The sequence below is a fragment of the Mastomys coucha genome, unplaced genomic scaffold (assembly GCF_008632895.1).
Source record: "Mastomys coucha isolate ucsf_1 unplaced genomic scaffold, UCSF_Mcou_1 pScaffold11, whole genome shotgun sequence".
NCBI classification, from domain to species: domain Eukaryota; kingdom Metazoa; phylum Chordata; class Mammalia; order Rodentia; family Muridae; genus Mastomys; species Mastomys coucha.
The window spans coordinates 10,933,552-10,939,594 of record NW_022196893.1 but is presented as its reverse complement, the minus strand read 5'-3'; the positions used below and the strand labels follow the sequence as shown (position 1 = coordinate 10,939,594).

At 46.7% G+C, this 6,043-nt stretch overlaps 1 protein-coding gene and 1 non-coding gene across 2 annotated transcripts in view; both read right to left on the bottom strand.

Annotated features, from left to right (window-relative positions):
* Positions 1-6,043, bottom strand: part of Mgat3 (beta-1,4-mannosyl-glycoprotein 4-beta-N-acetylglucosaminyltransferase) — a 53,607-nt gene that overhangs the window by 43,714 nt on the left and 3,850 nt on the right. The gene's annotated exons all lie outside the window — the stretch shown is intronic.
* LOC116083106 lies at positions 254-362 on the bottom strand. Its single transcript, XR_004115584.1, has one exon. It is a non-coding gene; the product is annotated as a U6 spliceosomal RNA (small nuclear RNA).

The following is a 6,043-nucleotide window of genomic DNA, read 5'->3' as shown; positions in this document are numbered from 1 at the left end:
ACCAGTAGATGAAGATTACATTCCTAGAATGAATATGTTCCCCTCCCTAACTGAACACCTTGGGTTGGATCCCTCTGAAATTTTCCACTGTTTTCATGTCACGTTTCTTTGGTAACCCCCTCCCCGCCCCCAGCTTGTGGTCTTTTCCTTAAATACTCCAGACTTCTTGTGTTCGGGGTCGAACTCCTCTGACTGGCAAGGTCATGAGATCGACCCCAGTACCAGTATCTCCAATAAACCTCATGTGATTGCAGCAAGTTTGGTCTCTCGTGAGCCATTGGGTGGTAGCATCATCCTTGTGCAGGGGCCATGTTAATCTTCTCTGTATCGTTCCAATTTTAGTATATGTGCTACTGAAGCGATCGTGAAAATTTGGTTTTTAATAGTAGATGAGGGGGAATCATACCCTCAAAGTTACCAAAAGTATATCTCGCTTTTTACTTGCTTTAAAATTTTTGCAAACTGTTGCTAAAGGCCAGTCTGTCATCGCTCGCCACTGGCATCCACTCACTTCCAGTTCATACGCCATGATTAATTGGCGGGACCCACAAAGTAACACGTGGAATTGTTCAGATCCCGTTTTAATATGGCTCCTTTGTGTTTTCTCTCAAAAAGAAGACGGATCCTGATGGCTACCTGAAAGATTGGTTCATCAAGTGGATGTGAGAGATTAAAATTAAGTTTTCAAGCTGTACTGTGGGAACTTAGCCATTGGTTAGACTCAGCAGGAGGCCAGTTCTTAAGAACCCAGAAACAAGGGAACCAAGATGGCCTAGCCCGAGAACCCAGAAACAACCTGGCCCAAAACAATTGCCAGGTGGCTAGCCTGCCCCTGGACCCTAGCTGGAGCCAGCACCAATCAGAAACCACCCTGTACCTTCCCCTTATCTCAGTCTTCCCTTTTGCCCCAGCAACTGCACAGGAATAAAAAGCTACCTAAGACCTTGCTCGGGGCCAGACTCCTCTACCGCTGTGATGGATATGAGTCTCGCCCCAGCTAGCTGCAATAAAAAGCCTCTTGCAGATTGCATCAAGTCTGTGTCTTGGTGGTGTGTGGTGTCGTCGCTCCTGGGATTTGAGTGTGGGGGTCCCGCCAGGAATCTCACAGATTCAGATCCTGAGTCTTTTTAGTAAACCTGCTTCTACTAAAATAATGGCTATTAATTTTTATTAGCCAGCAAAGGAGCCTCCAGTAATTTCCTGAGAGTTCACAGTCCTTTTGTGATTCTCAGAAGCCACTTCCCCTACACCTGGGGCCAGATCTTGAGTCTGACCATTGCTTATTTGGAACTGAATTGAGTGCCTGGGACATCCTCAGAGATAATGTTAATCTTGTTGCTTTTAATTTTTTTTGTTGTTTTTGGTTTTGTTTTTGTTCTGAGACAGGGTTTCTCTGTGTAGCCTTGGCTGTCCTGGAACTCACTTTGTAGACCAGGCTGGCCTCGAACTCAAAGATCCACCTGCCTCTGCCTCCCAAGTGCTGGGATTAAAGGCATGCGCCACCACCGCCCGGCTGCATTTAAACTTTTGACCTTATATCTCAAGCAGGTCAGTTACCAACATGTAGGCTCGACATCAGAAAAGCTCAGATGTGGCAGTTATTCATCGTGATGAAGAAAGCATTATATGCATATTGTGGCTTTGGTCTGTATGGGGGAAAAGGTGTGCTATGAGGGCCTGCAGTCAAAGATATGCTATTGGATCTATGGCTCTCAACCTAAGACAGTCATGTGCCAAGAGACCATGTTTATTAATTCAAGGCAGGATTATGGTGCATAAGTATATCTTATGACCCAGTCCAGCTAATTTTTAATAAATAAAAAGGGAGTAACTGTGGCCTCCTCTAGCCTCAAGTGGGCTGAACCAGGCCTTGTCCTAGCCACAAGAGCTAGTCTACCTAGGTGAGGTCTATTGTTCAGCCAAGTCTACAACTTCAGTATAGAAGTCACACCCTGCTGAGCTGCTTCACCTGCCTTTGGGACAAAACAAGATGCTAATGAGATCCTGGCATAGTGGGGGATAGGTCCCCTCCCTATATATTCTCAGACTCTGAAATACACATTGGACCTTGATCAGAATGTTTTGATTTGGTCTCTTATTTCTCTCGCTGTCCAATTTCCCCTATTATTTCCAGGCACCTGCCTCTCTGTCAGGAACTTGGTTTGAGTAGCTGCTGGCCAGCTACAGTATCCACTGTTGGCTGGCACCTCACTGTTTCATTTAAATCCCATGCTGTTTTATTATCATCTGCCCACTTTGTTCTTTGAAGCAGGTGTGGCAAGGTCTTGGTCGGAAACAGGAGACAACTCCACAAACCTCCTCACTGGATGTGGTCAAGGAGGCACCTTGTAGATCTTTTACCCATGCCAGTCAACTTGTATTCTTTCTGGAAATGGCTCTCACGTGCTGTCCCTGTAATTCCATTTAATAAATATTTAAAGAATATTTATTGAATGCCGTCTGCCTGGGAGGCCCAGTGCCAGCTCCTCCCGCCATGCCTTGTGGGCCTCACTGTTCCGTGGCACAATAATCTATCCACCCAAATCTTTCCAGAATACAGGCACACTCAGGGAGCAGCCCAGGCCAAAATCAGCCTCCAAAGGAGGCAAGAAGGTCCAGCAATAGTATAGTGATTGAAGGCCTAGGTGTTTGGGAAGTCAAGAACAAGCAGGGGGGCCAGAGGTATCATGAGGCAAGCTGGACTTCCTGGGGGGCCAGACAGTGGGTCTTGCAATCTTCAGGAGAACAGTTTTTAAAGCTGCATAGGCCAGGAAGGAAGTCTGATGGTAGGGCACTTGCCTAGGAACCCTGGGAGCCCTTGAGTTCTAGTTTTAGCAACAAAAAATGTAAAATAGGGCCAGCAAGGCAGCTCAGTGGGTAACGGCACCTGCTGCCAAGTCTGGTGACCAGAGTTCAATCTTCTGAAGCCACACAGTGGAAGGTGAGAACTGAGTCCTCAATCTGTCCTCTGTCCACACACACACACACACACACACACACACACACACACACATATACGCATGCACACATAGACATACAAAGTGTAATTAAATTTTTGTTTGTTTGCTTTTGAGACGTGATCTTACTATGTGTAATGCTTTGAGTATTCTTGGCCCATAGGGAGTGGTACTGTTAGGAGATGTGGCCTTGTTGGAGAGGCATGCACTGTGGAGGTTCCACCCACTGCAGAAGAGAGTTTCTTCCTAGCTGCCTGAGGATGCCAGTCTCTCCTGGCTTGCCACAGAATCAAGATGTAGAACTTGTCTCCTCCAGCACCATGCCTGCCTGGACACTGCCATGCTTCCTGCCTTGATAATGGGCTGAACCTCTGAACCTGTAATCCAGCCCCAATTAAATGTTTTCCTTTATAAGAGTTGCCTTGGTCATAGGATTTCATTGTTGTGAAGAGATACCAACTAAGACACACGTATAACCACACCTTGGCTAGCCTGAAACCTGCTATGTAGACCAGGCTGACCAGGAGCTCACTGAGATCTACCCGTTTCTGCCTTCTAAGTATTGGTAAAGTACACCTTTACAGCCATGCCCCACCATTTCAGCTTTCTGTGGGTTCCTAGCTCTGCTACAGAAGAGCTCTAATGCACAGCCAGGTAAGGACTGGGAAATATGTCCCTCCCTCAACCGACAAATGAGGCCAAAGACAGGAGACAACCACGAGCAAAGCAAGCAGGAAAGGTAGGGTGCCTGGTGGCTCCACAGCTCACTGCTCTGGGAAAGGTTTGTGCCGATTCTTGGGAACCAAGAGAGAGAAGGGCCAAGTATGGAAGAATAAGAGGGCTCATACAGCAAGCTGGACAAATAATCCCTACAAATGGAATGTGTCCTCGAACCTACCACTTCCTGGCAGTGAGCCTCCATTCCAGGCATCTCATACTACCCCATGGGACTGACGCTCGAATGCCTATGCTCAGCCAATGGGTAAGTATCCAATGAGCAGGAACGAGTCATTAACTGGGAGGTGTAGCTGGGAAGACAGCTAGGTGGCGACCCATCTGGGGGTCTCTGACAGCCAGCCACCCTGAGTCCACAATGTCCATTGAGACCCCTCAGTTCCCAGCTGCCACTTCTGAAAGGTTCCTAGCTGAGAGGACTATGGAAGCAGAAAGGTTACACAGGCTGTCCGGGTCTTCTTCTTCTCCACAGAGGGCTCCACTTGAGCAGGAATCAAAGGTTTGTGACATACAACCTTTAAGTTCACAAAGCAACAGAGTAACTAATAGATGTGTGAATGGTCTCAATTGCGCCGACTTTACGCTTGTAGAAAATATGAAACTATGCACACCAACAGGCATTTCCACTTGAGGCCACACAAGCAAAAATTATTTAACTATGTAGCTATGGGCAAGGATGTATAGCCCCTGGTCTGCTCGACACTAGACCATGGGAGAGGTCGTAGACAATTAAATCTTATCCTCGTCTCCTTCTGTGAGGTGGAGAAGATAACTCCTACCAAACAGGGTCCCTATGAGCATCTCTCTGTGTTGTGAGGCTGCCTTCGGGAGGATCGGTTTTCTCCATCAGGGATTAAGAAGGGAGGGAAAAGGTCAGAGCAATGGGGGCTGTGCTGAGAACCTTTCATTTACGTATTTATTTGTTTATCCACATTTACCAAAGGCCTCCTCAGTATGACATTGACTGACTATTGAAAACACATTGACAACAAACATGGCAGAGCTAGAGAGATGGTTCAGTGGGTAGGAACAATTGCTGTTTTTCCAGAAACCCAAGTGTAGTTCCTGGTACCCATGTCAAACAGCTCATAGCTGCCTGTAACTCCAGTTCCAGGGGATCCGACACTTTCTTCTGGCCTCCTCAGGCACCTGCACACACAGGTGTGCACATTCACAGAGATACAGACACACACACAGAGACAAAACTAAACAGAATCCACACACAGACAAAAACACACAAACACGCCAAAGCAGGAGGCACACGGCTCTGTGGACTGACAAGAAAGAATCAGAACCTACACTGGTTTCCCTGACACAGTAAGGCTCAAACTGTGAGAACAAGGATTAGTCAATGTAAACAAATTGTACCTCAATGCGTCCCTCTGAGTACTCCTGGTATGGTTTACTGTAAGTACACCAGATACAACTATTAACATTTCCATGGCTAGGGGCTGAGGAGATGGCTTAGTTAATAAAGTACTTGATGCTCAAGTATGAAGTTTACCTAAGTTTGACCCCTACTACTGATATTTAAAAAAAAAAAAAAAAAAAAAAAGCCAGACAGTGAATGCACAGTGCCTGTAATCGGATGCTGGGGAGGCAGAAACCAGTGGATCCCTGGGGCTTGTTGGCCAAAAAGCATAGCCAAGTCAGTAGCTCCAAGTTCAATGAAGAGACTTCATTTCAAAAACTAAGGTGGTAGGGTTGGAGAGATGGCTCAGCAGTTGAGAGCACTGCCTGCTGTTTAGTTCCAAGCACTCCCATGATAGCTCAGAACCTTCGGTAACTCCAGTTCCAGGGATCCAGTGCCCTCTTCTGGCCTCTCAGAGTATCACACAAACAAAAGTGCAGACATACAAGACGGCAAAGCACTCATCCATATCACATACAATTTTTGAAAATAGAAATAAAATAAAGTGGGGTCGTTGAGGAAGCCACGCAATGTTAGCCTGTAGCCTTTACATGTATACATACGTGTGGACACACCAACATGAATATATTATACTTGTGCACACACAAACTTCCATGAGAAAGATATGCACATCTGAGGACATTCGTGGGCACAGATACCAGCAGCAGGAGTGAGCTGGTCTGACCTGAGGGTGATGGCTGGCGTTGTGAAAGAGGTATAAGAAGAAGTTGCTAATGGGCAGGAAGGGGTAGGAAGGAATGAAAGTTGAGCTGTTTGAAGTTCATCTCTAAACTCTTAGACAAGCATGTTGGGGTTCAGATGGACCCTTCTATTGAATGAAGGAGAAGGAAGAAAAGGAGGAGGAGAAGAGAAAGAGGAGGAAGAGGCTGGGCGGTGGTGGCACACGCCTTTAATCCCAGCACTTGGGAGGCAGAGGCAG